Here is a 17,547-nt window from a genome sequence, read left to right on the forward strand (position 1 = left end):
ATTTTATGTTTGCTAAAACTAAATATTTTGGAGTTCCACTTGTATACCATTCTCGTGTTTGATTCTCATCAAAATGGTGTTCTAATTGCTTGGTTCCTTGCCTCAAGTGCCACATTTGAAGCCATTAGATTGTGCTTAACAAAGTTTAGGGACCGCATGCTTAATTACCACAAATCATGGGAACCAAGTGCATTCTTGGTTGATGATGCCGAGCGAGAGATCGATGCCTTGAGGTGACAATATTTATTTTTCCTTCTCCTACCTATGTGACTTATGATAACTCATAAATGCATGATTGTATTCAATCAACCAATTTACTTGTGTTTATGGCATGTGCGGAGATGTTGGTGTTGAAACATCTTATTAGAAAGGTGAAATAATGGCCAAAGAGAGCAACATTATAAACATGAGAGGAAAATGTGAAGCCTGAGATCGAGCTACAAAGCAAGATGTGAAGGATATGGTAAATGCATTCATGGAAGAGTTTAGTGATGAGACTGCCTTTCTACAATACTTCAAAACGTGTTGGGAAGACAAGCTTGCTAAGATTCTAATTATATCTTGCTCTTTACTTCATATATTTTCAAATATTTGATGTGATTTATCTTTTATAATGTTTATGCATGGATAATGATTACACCCATGCAATGATCCATGGTGCTTGATGTTGCATGACAGACATGCGGGTGTGTGCAACAAGGACTCTACTTCATTCTGGTCCTGATACCAATGGCATGATCGAGGCTTACCATGGTACTTTGAATTACAAGTTCTTGTGTAGTTCCAAGAAGATGGTTGGGTGACGTGTAGATTGGCTTCTTCACAAATTGACCATAGTTGCTCTCCCATACTATTGGTACATTCAGATGATGAAAGATGCTGGTTTTGTCAAGAATAATGCCATTGAAAAGGTAGTGGAGAACCCATGCGTGCATTGAAGATTCCAGATACAGGTAGCTGTGAGGGTGTACATCATGGCTCTCAAGCATAATCAGCTATGAGGTATATGACATTGGAGTTCTGCATATAAAAGGTCTATCCACACACCATAGAGGTGAGACAATAGATAAAAAGCCTAGACACCAAAGACCACATGACCAGTATAACAAAAAACCATGAACTTGAAATGATCGATTAGCTATGCTCTAACCCTAGAGAGGATCGCTCGGTGAGCTCATTATAGAGACCTTCCGTACCCGTGATACTCTTCCATGACCATCCAATGCCTTTCCACCCTTTCTACCTTTTCCAACAGATGGTTGTCCCTCACCTGCATATACTCCATGTGTAGCATTGTTGTCCATTTGCAAATGTTCATGACTGTCCCTCAACTTGTGGGCTTACTCTAGAGGCAAGTCCACCTCTTTCTCAAGCTCCATAGAATTTCGTTTCTGCAGACAATGGGCCTGATCTAAAAATTCATCTACATGGTTCTTAGTCTCTGAGGTATGCTTCTCCTGCATATGGAGTGCATATTTAATGAGCTCATCAACCACATTGTCAAGACGGGTTGAGAGCGAGTGTCTTTGAATGATATATGTCACATCTTCCAACAATCACTTTTCCTCCTTGGGTGAGGAAATATCATCACAGGAAACACCATGCATGCTTGGGAAATATTATCTTTTGTGCGGGATGTTAACCAGATTCTTTTTTGACTCATGGACATGCTTTCATCTGGGATTGTGAACTGGTTGACTGGTGGAGTTCGGAATGGCCTTATGCGTTCACCTGTCTTTGGAGTTTTGGATGGCCCTACATTATTTCCCTTGGGGGTTTGCGACATGCGTCTTCCTTTAAGTATTTTTGGCTCGGGGTTCTTAGGTTTTCGGCTCGGGGTTCCTAGCCGTCGCATGTTGATCAGACATTCAGCATAGTCCTTATCCTCAAATTGTTAGCAGAAATGAGTGTGCCATAAAAGTGTAGATAGAAATACACAGTTACCTTTGCCACGCTTAGCAAAAATAGGTTCGACGAGGGGTGCTTTTCCACGCTTGGTAAAGATGGGCGTATTCACAGCCAAAAGAGGCATAGATGTGGCCATTTGCATGTTCTCTGACATTTCCTTGTTGAGGAAACACAGTCGCCCATCTGCTACAGTCGATGAGGGGAATCTTGCAAAAGGAGGGAAGCTTGGAGCAAAGAAGAAGGGAGTGCGAACCAGAGGAGGGAAGGGACAGAATCTGGCAGCACGATTTGAAATCTGGCAGCATGCAAAAGCATGCGAAGGGACCTACACGAATTGACCCCACACATGCAATCGTCATTTAAAAAACCACCAATTTTAAAATCGGTGCTGTTAAAATCCGCAACCGTTAAAAATAGCGTCGGCCTCACCAATTTTGGTGACGGGAGAACGTTGACTGGCTGTGGGGTGGGTCCGGGGGTGCCACGTACACAAGCACCCCGAAATCTATCTAGAGCTCTCGCCGTGCTATTGGCAGCACCCTCAATTCCTTGCTTGTTTGTTGTGCTGGCCATGCTATTAGCGAACCTCTTGCTATAGCTGTCGACCACAAGCTTTGCTTTACAGCCACCGTCTAGCGATAAGTATTGCTTTATAGCCACTCATCCTCATTAAGTTTGGTTGTTTGCTTCTGATGTTGCATGCCATCCACCAATGGCTCTAATGGTTATAACGTCTTTTTCTTGATATGTTTATGCATGCCATGCACCAATGGTTTAATTGGTTATAGCATCTTTTGCTTGTGATGTTGATGCACCAATGGCTCAATTGGCTATAGGCGACTAGTTTCCACTAAAAGATCAAAAGATTAGAGGTTCAATGGCTCACTTGGTTATAGCATCTGGTTTCCACCAAAAGATTAGAGGTTTGAGACCTCATTGGTGTTTGCATCTTTGATCATTTTCATCCCATTTACTAATATTTGAATACCCTTATTCTTGAAAAACACCATTAGCATTGTGCATGTGAATCACCTATTTCTCACCATTAGCAATGATTGAGCAAATTTACCAAGATTTCTTATGAGTTAGCTTTCAAATTGTTGATTCTCGACATTGTTGATTGTTGCCTTTGTTGCATTTTCCAAGTGTTGAAGTAGAGCTTTATTTGACGATGTCTTCTTGCCAACATGTCCCGGAACATGACCAATCTTAAGGCCTAACCGAGAAGCACTTTGAGGGTCTGTGCATCGATGGAATATGCTTAGAAGGCAACTACCCAACTGTTAGTGCCACTCCGCTGCTACTGGTGGAGGGGGAAAGTAAGAGAGAAGAGGAGAGAGGGGGTAAGGGTAACTAGATGAAGATAATAAGAAGATAAGGTAACAATAATGAAATTGAAAAGAAATAAGGTAGCAAGAGAAGAATGAAATAACATGAATGGGATAAATTGAAATAACTCATGTAAGGATTCTATGATAAAACAAGCACAAACTACAATTCTCTCACCAGATTTGATGTAATGTTCAAAAGGTACACCTCAACTCACACATAGATAGGCACCCTCTCCATGCACAAGGAAACACACCCCCATCTCTCTTATCACATGCAAACTAAGGACAATAATCACATGAGCACAAAGTATCTCACACAGACCATAGATCCAATTCAAGACTCAACCTAGCAAGCAAGAGTAGCCCAAGCCACCAAGAATGCCAACCACACAAGCATGCAAGCATCCCTCACATGCAAGAACTTCTAGTAAAAGACCTCACCCTCGAGGGGTTCTCCCCAAAAAAATTTAATGTACCACGTGTGCAATCAAAGGGAGGGGTATTTTAATTTAAATCTTAGAAAATTTTTATTAGGATTATAATAACAGGAGGGGTATTTTAATTCAACTTCAAAACAAAATCCACTAGTTCATAAGTAAAGAGGGGTGGTTTTATTGGGGCGGGAATTTGAGTTAAGGGGTTTTTTAAATGCTCCTTGAACGCACGTGATACATATGGTTTTTTAGAAATGCACCCCCTGAGACCTCACCTAGAAGCAAGAGCTAGAGAGATTTCCCAAAATGACACCAATGTGATGGATTCCAACTTGGGCTAGAGGGAATGCCTTACCTCTCACCCTATGCTTCTATATATAGAAACATGAGGCGCATCTCCTTGCCACATGGCAAGCATAGCGTGATCCTACATATTACAACCAATATGGTGTGGGCATACCTATCACCCCTTAAACCAATATGGTGTGGGCATACCTATCACCCCTTAAACAAACCAGAATACGTATACAAAGTAATACACCTTCTTGACTGCTTTTAGCAAAACAGCCACTGCATCATCTTCATCCATTCTCGCATTCACTGATGCAAGTTGAGCCATAAGGTCCTTCAAGTGAGAGATGAAGGCTCCAATGCCGTCTCCCTCTTTAAGTTCGAAGTTGAAAATTTCAATTTTAAGTGAAATCTTGGAATTCTTACCACCACGAGCTCCATAGAGCTTGTCAAGCTCCATAGAGCTTGTCAAGCTCATCCCATTTCTCCTTTACAGGAAGCTGGTCCACATGGTGAATGAGAGCCTCATCAAGATGAAGCATGATGATGGTTTGTGCCCTCTTATCACCTTCAATATCTTCAGCCTTAGTTCGATCAATAACCTTTTTTGGGAAGATTTAAGAGGATATTTTATTGATACTTATGTTGTTGCATGAATGAGAAATGGTCATCCCAAAAACCTTTGGACATCATCTTGTACTTGACAAAAGGACTTGCCAAGTGTGGAAGCCCTCTCCAGAGAACTTCTTAATTTGGGTGTTATCCTTTGACATTGGGTATTGAAGGAGATTACTAGAGAGTAATGGGCTGATTTTTATGAAGAAGAAAAAACCAGGAAAAAATATTTTTTCTTACAAGGTCTGGCTGTCCTATCTCAAAATAGCTTGAAAGTATATATTTGGCACTGATCAGCACTCTCCAGCCGCCGCAACTACTTGAATCATCTTGTTGTGGTGTCTGTACAGTTGGAAAGATATGTTAGAAACTCTTAACATCTGAACAAAACAAAATTATTCAATAGGTTCAAAGGGATAGCATGAAATAGACATCAGTAGAGGGAACGACTTTCTACCTCTAAATTTATTGGCTCTATTGAATCCAAAAGATTGACATTAGGAGGACAGTGATCCAATGCATCTAGAAGCCTTCTAATACAACTGCAATACGTATAATTCAGTTAGTGTGCATTAAATCAAAATAATGAAGTTTAAAGTTAAAAATAGCACACACACCACTTACAATTTCAGCTCTCTGTGTGTGTTTTTAAGAGAGTTGAATACAAAGTATTGCTTCTGCTGGATGTCAATAGAAGCAAAGCTCCAGTGGTCACTGCATAAGGAAAAAAGCATTAAGAAATCAAAGGCTACAAGAGTTCTCAATCTAGCACCAGGTGCAAGGCAGGATAGATATGTGCCTCCACATGCTAGAGTGACAGGTGTTCAGAGTGATCCGCATGCATTGTGGAGATCCCAAAGGGTCAAGTATCTAGTTGATAGGTTGACATATCATGACTTTGCTATGCATTATGCATATACGACCTCTTTGGTGAAGCATGTGGAGCCTACATGCTATACAGAAGCTATTGGGAAGCATGTATGGGAGAAGGCAATGGATGTTGAGATGGATGCATTAGTTCATAATGAAACTTGGGATTTGGTTGCCTTACCACCCACAAGGCAAAAATTTCATTGGTTGCAAATGGGTTTATAAGGTGAAATGCAAATCAGATAGTTCCATTGAGCACCATAAAGCGTGGTTGGTAGCTAAGGGTTATGCACAAACCCAAGGCTTGGACTATGATGAAAGATTTAGCCCAGTTGCAAAGATGGGAACAGTGAGATCAGTTATTGCTATGGCTGTAGCAAATGGTTGGGAAATGCATCCAATGGATGTGAAAAATGCATTTCTAAATGGTGATTTACAAGGGGAAATTTATATCGCACAGCCAAAAGGATATGTACACCACTCATGTATGCAGATTAAAGAAAGCATTATATGGTTTGAAGCAAGCACCTTGTGCTTGGAGTGATAAGATAAGCCAATATCTTATCTCCCTTGGATTTCAAGTTTCTTCAACAGATTCTTTACTCTATGTGAAGAAAATAGATCATGGGATTGTCTTACTTGTCATCTATGTGGATGACTTGATTGTCGTAGGAGATAATGCTACATATGTTATGCACGTCAAGAAGGCATTGAGTGGGCAGTTTGATATAAAAGACTTGGGTGAATTGAGATATTTTCTTGGGATTGAAGTGATCAAAGACCATGCAGGGACATGGTCAGTGCAATGCCAATATGCATTGGATATGTTGGCAAAATATGGGATGACAGGGTGTAAGCCAATGAGTACACCTTTGGAGCAGAATGCGAAGCTGCGGGCTGATTATGGTGAAGAGTTGGATGATCCATCTATGTATAGAAAGATGGTTGGCAGTCTTATTTACATGACTATCACACGCCCGGATCTCAGTTATGCTGTGGGGCTAGTAAGCCAATTTATGTAGAGCCCCAGAAAACCTCATTTGGATGCAGTGAGATGCATCATGCACTATGTAAAGACCACTGCACATTATGGTCTTATCTATGATCATGGTAAAGGCTTGGATGTACACGGCTACACAGATGCAGATTGGGCAGGTAGCTCATATGACAAGAGGTCTACTAGTGGTTATGCCTTTACATTTGGAAGTGCAGTGGTGTGTTGGAGCAATAAGAAGCAACCTACTATTGCTTTATCTAGTACAGAGGCTGAATACAGGGGTGCAGCCATTGCTACATGTGAAGGAGTATGGTTAAAGAGTCTCTTGGCTGATTTGGGTGAGCCTATTGATGGCAAGGTTGTCATTCATTGTGACACCATGAGCATCATACAATTGGCCAAGAATCCAATTTTTCATGCACGGACCAAACATATAGAGGTCCACTATCATTTTGTCAGAGAGAAAGTGTTGGATGGTACACTGGATTTGCAGTTTGTGAAGACTCAAGAGTAGGTGGCCAACATCTTTACAAAGCCACTTAGCAGGGAGAAGTTTGAGTACTTCCGTACTCTGTTGGGAGTACATGGGATGAGCTTGAGGGGGAGTGTTGAGAGCTTTGATAGCCCAAGCTGATCTATATCTTCATCTATGGTAGTACATCATGAGCTTGAGAGGGGCTGTTGAGATTCAAGCTCGATGTCAGCTTATGCTAGTTACACTATGTGCTGGCATGTTAGGTAGTAACATGTGTGAGACATAAATGACCGCGTCCAGCTCGTCATAGTGTGTGGACATTAGCTAGGGTTAGCAGTGTGTGGACACAACATATGTAGTGTGTTGTAGATTATGGATTATGGCTTTATGTATTGTGTGAGAAGGGAGATGGCTTCCCTCTATGGTTAGGGTTTGCTTAATACATTAGGGTTTGCTCCTGTGTGTGTCTCCTCTCCCTCTCCCTGTTTTTCATCAAAGGCATCTTGAAAACATAGCACGTCTCACCTATGGATCCTTGTCCTCCTAGCAACCTGCTTCCATGGAAAAAGTCATAAGTGCACTCTCATTTTAGCTTTAGAAGTGTATCCAAGACAAAGCTTTCCCTAAAAGGTCCGTTCTAGGCTACAGCTTTGACCTCTGAGGCCTAATAATCAAATTGTTTAGGTTTCACACTTCACTTATCTAGATTTTCATAACTAATTTAACAAAAACATAATTGTCCAACTAATTTAATTTACTAACTCTTGTTCCCTCCACTGAAATGTTAGGAACCACCTTCTTACACTAGCACTGTCATCTCGATTTCTTTTTCCCCACATGTTTGTATCTTTCTTCCTCAACATTGCGATCTACTTCTAACACACTGAACACCATTTACTTTGTCCTATTAGTTAGTGTCTTTGACGTGCCTACCCATACATTATGTTCATGGATACTGATGTGTACATTAGTCGGCTCATCATCTTATTTGATGGCATCACATAATAGATGTAGCAATTGCATGTAACGATGCATATCAAATGCGTTGAGAAGTCATGGCAAAGGAAATTTCTAGATGCATTGTTGCACTCCTCTCTAGTGGCATCATATAAAAGATGTAGCAATTACATGTAGTGATGCTTATCAGAGGCATTGAGCAATAATGGCAAAGGAGCTTTCTGGACACATTGTTATGCTTCTCTCCAATGGCATCACATAACAGATATAGCAATTGCATGTAGCGGTGCACATTGGAGGCATTGAGTAGTAATGTCAAACAAGTTGTCTGGATGCATTGTTACACTCCTCTCTAGTGGCCGGTGCCTTTAGCATGCTCCCACTAAAATGTGATGTGTTTGAGACCCTATGGTTCTTTAGTTAGGCAAATCTCGTTCACACACTTCAAACTACCTACACAATGATTTCACTAATAAAACACCACAGGAGGGAAGACAATGTTGGAGGCTTTTGACTTTGACCCACCAGTGGGGATCATACTTATGCTCCATGGAGTCCATTCTTACATGTGATCCCATGATTTGTGGGAAGTCAAATGCAATATCACCATTATATTGCCTAGCAATCTCTATGACCTTGATAATCTCTTTGACATTTAACAAAATCTCTATGATTTGTGGGAAGTCAAATGCAATATCACCATTATATTGCCTAGCAATCTCTATGACCTTGATAACCTCTTTGACATTTAAAAAAATCTTTGTTAATGTGTTTCCATTTTTCATGCTCCAAAGGTATTCCAAGATGCTCTTATTCTCTCCTCTTGCATTGTAGATGAGGTTGATGCACCAGTTTTGTTGTTATCTTGGGGGTGCATAAATCCATCATGTTTGATTGAGTTGGAAGTCCTCTGGGCACTCTTTCTAAGAAGGCGATTGGCTGTGGGTTTAAATTTAACGAAGCATCAACTATTGCAAAGTAGTTGGAACACCATATTGGGGAATATGGGAATTTCCCATAAGTTTGGGACACGTGGTCAAAACTTTGGATTTGCCATAACTTGAACACCGGAGGTGAAGGTCAGCATCAGCTTTCACATCAGAACAAGACCCAAGAAAGTGGGTGACGCCAACCTCAAGAAGTTGCCCCAGTGAAGAGCAGGTTGAGTGAAGAATGAGTGAAGCTAGGATGCTGCAGATGCAAAGACGTGAAGCATGCTAGACTGCACAATATGAGAGGAAGAAGAGCACTGGCTTCAACAGAAGGAGCAGCGGCTTCACCAGAAGGAATCGCTACAACTTGAATATTTACCCAAAATAAATAAATAAAAATCTTTCCACCTACGAGCAGTGGGGTAGAGAAATTGGTGAATCGTGTATGTGTTTGGGGTAAGGTCTCATATGATCGAGTCTTACTTCTAGCTCTCATCCATAAGGACATTGCTTGGCAGAAGTAACAAATCTCACATTACGAAAAAAAATAAAAATCTTTCCACCTTATCTACGCCCAATCCTTTCCCCTCCACATCTCTTTCCCTTTTCCCCCTTATCCACTCCACGCATTTCTTTCCCTAATTTTTCCACCAACCCCTCTCTCCACCACATGCTCACACACCTCCACCTAACCACACACATCCAACACACCTTTCACGCACAACTTCACCTTATACTTCACATACTAACATTAAATTAACTCTCTCTCTCTCTCTCTCTCTCTCTCTCTCTCTCTCTCTCTAACACAAACACACACAAACAATAATTCTCAAAAAATAGATTTTTTTTTCATAATCAGAATGCACAATCTGAACTCTCTCTCCTTGTCTCATTAGTAGGTGTATAGTTTACAAAATACTTTGCTTAAGGATTAATAAATTGCTCAAAATTTATGCATAGCCTATGGAGAGAACTTTCATTTGGAAACTAGGGTTAGGCTCCATCAACACTCCATGGGATCCAATGTTCTTATCCTCATCGCATCAACCTATGTACCCACCATTTTAAATACTTTTCATAAGGACACCTTTTCCTTGATGACCACATCTTTTGCAAAGGTGTCGCTCTACTCCATAGTCCATTCATTGGCCACATCTTTTTCACTTGAGAGTAGTACATTGGCTTTTGCTAGGGCACCCCATTTGTCTTCATTCATTTGGGACCCTAGCCTACATAAAGAAGAATACCCAGAGTTTTTCATTTTTGTTTGGTATCTAGGTGGTGGTCCTCTCACTTTGACCTGTATTTTACCCTCTTCATTGGCATGGATTCATCAACATTATACTCTAGAGCTGCTAGTAGGGTTTCCCATTTTCATTTGGGATCTAGGTGGATGACTTCCACAACATTTTGCCATGTCCTTGGGCACTTTTTTCCCACTGGGTTTTTTCCCCTTGGACAAACCATCTCTCTTGTACAGACCTTTATTGTAGTCCCCTTTGGCTTATGCTTCATCCAGACCTTTATTGTAGTCCCCTTTGGCTTATGCTTCATCCAGACATACCTTCATCTCATCTTCATCGACACACTTTGGTCCCATCCCCTTTCACATCCCTATAGAGATGGGAGGATGTTAACGCCTACACTTATCTCTCTCTCTTATCTTGTCACCTCACATTTAACTTCTTGTATTCATCCAAGGGAACTTTTTCCCATGCGTTTTTCCCCTTGTATTGCCCACATTGCACTCATTTCTGTGCACACATTGCACATAATTTGTATTACTTTGTGAATGTATTCTGGATGGTTTGAAGGGTGATGCGTATTCCCACACCCTATTGGTTGTAATATGTGGGATCACTCTATGCTTGCCATGTGGCAAGGAGACGAGCCTCATTTTCCTATATAAAGAAGCATAGGGTGAGAGGTAAGGCATTCCCTCTAGCCCAAGTTGGAATCTACCACATTGGTGTCATTTTAGGAAATCTCTCTAGCTCTTGCTTTCTAGGTGAGGTCTTTCACTAGAAGCTATGAGAGATGCTTGCATGCTTGTGTGGTTGACATTCTTGGTGGCTTGGGCTACTCTTGTTTGCTAGGTTGAGTCGTGCATTGGAGCTATGGTATGTGGGAGATGCTTTTTGCTCATGTGAGTAATGCCCTTACTTTGAATGTGATTGGAGAGTAATGCCCTTAGTTTGCATGTGATTGGAGAGGTGGGGGTGTGTTTCCTTGTACATGGAGAGGGCGCCTATCTATGTGTGAGTTGAGATGTATGTTTTGAACACTACATCAAATCGGGTGAGAGCACTAGAGTTTGTCCTTGTTTTGTCATAGAATCCTTACATGCATTATTTCTATTTATCCCATGTATGTTATTTCATTCTTCTCTTGTTGCCTTATCTATTTTCAAGTTCATTCTTGTTACCTTATATTCTTGTTATCTTCATCTAGTTACCCTTACCCCCACTCTCCTCTCCTCTCCTACTTTCCCCCTCAAGTGCTGGAGTGGCATCGGTGGTTGGGTGGTTGCCTTCTATGCATCTTCCATCGATGCATGGACCCCCAGAGTGCTTGTTAGCTGGGCCTTAACATTATATTATAAAGAACTTATGTGTGAAAATAAAACAGAATCACTACAAGGCAATTAGATAGTCACAAATCGCTTTATAGTGACTTTCTCAAGGGTATCAAAGAAATGGTGTCATATTACATTATTGAGAACTTCTATGTGACAATCACTATAAGATGGTAACAATCTTGTTGGATGTCACAAATCACTTTGTAATGACTTTCTCAAGAGTGTCAAAGAAATGGTGTCATATTCTATTATGTGGAGAACTTGTGTGAAATAAAGTGGAATCATTATTATAAGGTGATTAGATTGTCAGAATCTTGTTGGATGTCCCAAATAACTTTGGAGTGAGTTTCTCAATGTCAAATAAAAAAGTCAATATTAGATAAAATGGAAAAAATCCCTCAAAATGGGAATGTATTTAAAAAATTTGTTTTGGCCATAACTTGAACATGCAAACTCTAAATTTGTCGGACAAAGTAGATCTAGATTCTACTTTTCAAGCTCTTTCCAATGATATGTCACATGAATATGTTTTGACAAACTTTTGGATGAGTTTACCATACCCCCACTTTTTTCATGGGAATGGGATTTTTCCCACTTTATCTAATATTTACTTAAAAGGTGTCATATTACATTATAGAGAACGTGTTAAAATAAAGTAGAATTACTACAAGGTGATTATATGGTCACAATCTTGATGGATGTCCCAAATCACTTTGTAGTGACTTTCTCAAGAGTGTCAAAGAAATGGTGCAATATAAAAGTGATGAAGTAGAATCACTACAAAGGCGATTAGATGGTCATAATCTTATTGGATGTCCCAAATCGCTTTGTACTAACATTCTCAAGGGTGTTAAAGAAATGGTGTCATATTACATTATGGAGAACTTTTGTGTCAAATTAAAGCAGAATCACTACAAGGCGATTAGATGGTCACAATCTTGTTGCATGTCCCAAACCACTTTGTAGTGATTTTTTCTAAAGGGTGTCAAAGAAATAGTGCCATATTACATTATGGAGAACTTATGTGTGAAAATAAAGCAAAATCACTACAAGGCGATTGGATGGTCACAGTCTTGTTGGATGTCCCAAATCGCTTTGTAGTGACTTTCCCAAGGGTATCAAAAAATGGTGCCATATTACATTTATGGAGAATTTCGGTGTAAAAATAAAGCATTATCACTACAAGGCAATCAGACAATCACAATCTTATTGGATGTCCCAAATCGCTTTGTAGTGACTTTCTCAAGAGTGTCAAAGAAATGGTATCATATTACACTATAAAGAAATTATGTGTGATAATAATGCAACACCACAATAAGGTGATTAGATGGTCACAATCTTGTTGGATATCCCAAATCTCTTTGTAGTGACTTTCTCAAGGGTGTCAAAGAAATGACTACAACTTTTGATCCGTAGCTCGGATTGACGCGCTATAAAAATCAAACGCGCTTGATTTTTCATGCTCTATCCAAATATGAATTCAAATAAAACTTACCAAAAAATTTGAGGAATCTATGTGTGAGTGGTTGAGGGGTCACTACTGTAGAGGAGGTCCCAAAATGTTTCTTTGAGTAAGTACAAATATGTTATGTCTCAAAACTTGTTAATGTTGCTAGGTTATTGTTGAAAAACCAAGGAACACACATCATCTTGATACTGAATAATTTTCATGCATTTTCATATAGTCTCAGTGTGGGATGATCCTAGTAAGACTCGTTAGTCACATGAGGATGGAGAAGAAGTTTAAAATACATGTTGGCATTGAAGTCCCTTTTGTATCTATACTCAACTTTGTAAAGAAGTAGTTGCTAGTTGGTGGATGGGACTAAAGATGCATGGATGAGATCCAACCACTTGGAAATCTTTCAAGAAGAAATTTGTAAGGTTTGAACTTTTTGTCTTGGTTGTAGATGATTTTTTCTAAAACCTTCTCATTCAAATGGGCCTTCTACATTAGAAGATCCTATTAGTTGCTATCTATGAAAATTTAGGTGGTTGTTGGGTTGAGCGATTGGCTGGGTAAATTGATCATTTTGGCCATATATCAATGTGATTTCTACCTAATTTTATGGCCTGTTGCATTACATAAGGGTTGACCTTAGAATCCTCTATTCTCATAAAGAGAGGAGCATACTCATAATCCAAGTCAACAATTATAAATCACTTCTTAGAATTGTTTTTAATGTTCTACAAACCATAAAATAATACTCTTATTATTAGTAACTCTTTTTGTGAGATCCCACTGCCCCTCTGCGCACCGGATTTCCGGTTGGTAGTAGCGAAAATAGCTTCCTCTTGCATGGGCCAGGGTTTCCCACTCGGGGCCTCGCCCTCAAATGTCCCGGCAGCACGAGACTAATCTGGTGATCATTCCGAAACTGAGACCGGGAAAATTTCCCTTGCCCGAAAAACGGGGACGATTCCATCTTTTTGAATTTCTTAACAAATTTTCTAAATAACGGGATCAAATAGATACAACTTGAAGAAATCAACGCTTTTTTCTTAATTGAATCAGGCACAACCGTTGATCTATTCATTTGAGAAGTCTGCACAGGTTATTATTTAACTATTCGAGTTCTAAGCGTATTCCTATTGTTTAATTTCATTATTAAAACTCTACTGGTTCTAGCCTATCTGGCCCATGGGTTAGCCACCACCCAACCATTGGAATTGGTAGAACCAAACAATTACTCACCCACCCATAATTGAATGTCTTTCTTAACTTTAGCTTTAGAAAACAGATACGCACACACTCCTCTTTAAAACTTGAACTTATAAAATGATCCATTAAACAAATAGTTATTGATTACAGATATCATAACTCAAAATTTCCATCAGTTCCTTGTTTCTCAAAAACAGGTATCACTGTGGACTCTCCGTTCAGACCAGTTGGTCAGCAACGGAATCCAGTAAACAGATTACAATAATTTATTTGTCATCATACATATATATCTTCCACAACATACACATGGGTGTCCTAAGCACCGCGAGCCCGTGCACCGCCTAGTCGGAACCCTCCAAGATCCTCCTTAGGTGTCCTAGCACTTCACTCAGGGACTGCTTTGTCGGCCCTCGCCCATCATACCGGAAGCACACCATTTTTTACTGTACCGAGGCTGGTCAAGATCTAGGCAGGCTTTTGCCGCGTGAGCCGTCCTTTGAACACTCCCCGTGTCAGCTATTTTGCAACCGAACTTCCCTTAGAAAGACACATATACCAAAAGACACATATACCAAATGCTCCATATACCAAATGCTCCCTCCAACATTCTGGCGTAAGACAGTCCTTTAAGAAAATAGGGTTTCTATGCAAGTTTTCAATTTTGATTTTCTTTTGAATACAATGAGTATATCTTAGATTCGTATCCAAGACTTCTAGATCGCAAGTCCGAATTCTAAACAGAATCCCTCGAATTCTGTAACCTTGATCCTCAGATCAAGATCAAAGGGCCTCAACTTAGTTTCAGATTCGGTGGGTGATTTGAGTGTATTTTTCTTGAACTGATCACATCGTCTTTCCTTGAAACTGACGAAGGAGTTTGGTCTTGGTCATAGCCTCATTCAAGATTTGAGTTTGGTAAGGTTCTTCCTGAACTATCTTTCTCAAAAGGGGGTGATATTTGAATTACTATTTTTTTAATTTCATTCATTGAATATTTGCTTAACTGATTTCTAAACTAATCACACGAATTCCCACGAAGAATAAATTAATCATTTATCTAAAATTCTGACTTCGATAGTTTTTTTTTTAACTTTTCTCATTTCCATCCGAGTGAATATGAAATGATAGAATTTTTCTTTCACACAGTATTTGCTTATTCATTTATCAATTATTCATGGAAATTAAACATAGAATTAAAGAGAACTCTAATTTTGATATAAAAATCATTTATGCAAAAATTCAATTTTGAAGAAAGTAACACTTTTATAATAAAATAAATTCTTTTATGCATCATTTTATGCATAAAAATTAATTTTGATAAAAGTAACACTTTTATAATAATAATAAATTATTTTATGCATCACTTTATGCATAAAAATCAATAATGGTGAAAGTAACACTTTTATAATAATAATAAAATCTTTTATGCATCGTTTTATGCATAAAAATCAATTTTGATGAAAGTAACACTTTAAAAAAAATATTTTATGCATAAAAATCAATATTGGTGACAGTAACACTTTTATATAATTAAAAAAATTCTTTTATGCATCGCTTTATGCATAAAAATCAATATTGATGAAAGTAACACTTTTATAATAAAAAAATCTTTTATGCATAACTTTATGCATAAAAATCGATATTGGTGAGAGTAACACTTTTATAATTTAAAAAAAATTCTTTTATGCATAAAAATCAATATTGATGAAAGTAACACTTTTAAAATAAAAAAAATCTTTTATGCATCACTTTATGCATAAAAATCAATATTGGTGAAAGTAACACTTTTATAATTAAAAATTTTCTTTTATGCAGCATCACTTTATGCATAAAAATCAATTTTGATGAAGGTAACGCTTTTATAATAATAAAAAATTCTTTTATGCATAAAAATAAATATTAGTGAAAGTAACACTTTTATAATAATAATAATAAAATTTATGCATCATTTTATGCATAAAAATAAATTTTGGTGAAAGTAAAACTTTTATAAAAAAATATTTTCAATATGCATCTTTCTATGCATAGAAATTCGTTCTAATGAAAATAACACTTTTATAATAAAAATATTTCCAATATACATCTTTCTATGCATAGAAATTAATTCTAATGAAAATAACGCTTTTATAATAAAAATGTTTCCAATATGCATCTTTCTATGCATAGAATGAAAATAACACTTTTAGAATACACAAACGGAGGAAATTACTCTTTTTGAATAACATAAAGATAAAACTTATTTTCTGCAAAATTTAAGAAAATTTTGCCATAACCTCCTTTGTATGGCTGACCATTTCTCAATTTTTACATTCTAAATCTACTTAGAATTTACCCCAAGATGAATTAAAACACTCTAATCTAATCAATTTTGCATCGCTCTATGCATAAAAATCAATATTGATGAAAGTAACACTTTTATAATAAAAAATTCTTTTATGCATCACTTTATGCATAAAAATAAATATTGGTTAAAGTAACACTTTTATAATTAAAAAAAATCTTTTATGCATCACCTTATGCATTAAAATAAATATTGGTGAAAGCAATACTTTTATAATAAAAAAAATTCTTTTATGCATCACTTTATGCATAAAAATCAATTTTGATGAAAGTAACATTAAAAAAAATTCTTTTATGCATCACTTTATGCATAAAAATCAATGTTGGTGAAAGTAACACTTTTATAATAATAAAAAATTCTTTTATGCATCATTTTATGCATAAAAATTAATTCTGGTGAAAGTAACACTTTCACCAAAAAATATTTCCTATATGCATCTTTCTATGCATAGAAATTAATTCTAATGAAAATAACGTTTTTATAATAAAAATATTTTCAATATGTATCTTTCTATGCACAGAAATTAATTCTAATGAAAATAACGCTTTTATAATAAAAATATTTTCAATATGCATCTTTCTATGCACAGAAATTAATTCTAATCAAAATAACGCTTTTATGTTAAAAATATTTTCAATATGCATCTTTCTATGCACAGAAATTAATTCTAATGAAAATTACGCTTTTATAATAAAAATATTTTCAATATGTATTTTTCTATGCATGGAAATTAATTCTAATGAAAATAACACTTTTATAATAAAAATATTTCCAATATGCATCTTTCTATGCTTAGAATGAAAATAACACTTTTAGAATACACAAACGGAGGGGATTACTCTTGTCGAATAACATAAAGATAAAACTTATTTCCACAAAATTTAGGAAAATTTTGCCATAACCTCCTTTGTATGGCTGACCATTTCTCAATTTTTACATTCTAAATCTACTCAAAATTTACCCCAAGATGAATTAAAACACTCAAATCTAATCAATTTTCACTTTTAAAGAGCAATCAATAGAAAAAGTTTAATTTATTTTGTTTGTTTCTCATTTTAGGATAAAGAAAGGCTGAAATTCTTAATGAAGAGAAGGGAGAAGCCTTTCCATCAAGGCATACGTGTGTTTATATGCACTAGAAAAAAAACCTTTTCAA

This window comes from Cibotium barometz, chromosome 27, assembly GCF_041138505.1.
Source record: "Cibotium barometz isolate CiBa-2024 chromosome 27, ASM4113850v1, whole genome shotgun sequence".
NCBI lineage: Eukaryota > Viridiplantae > Streptophyta > Polypodiopsida > Cyatheales > Cibotiaceae > Cibotium > Cibotium barometz.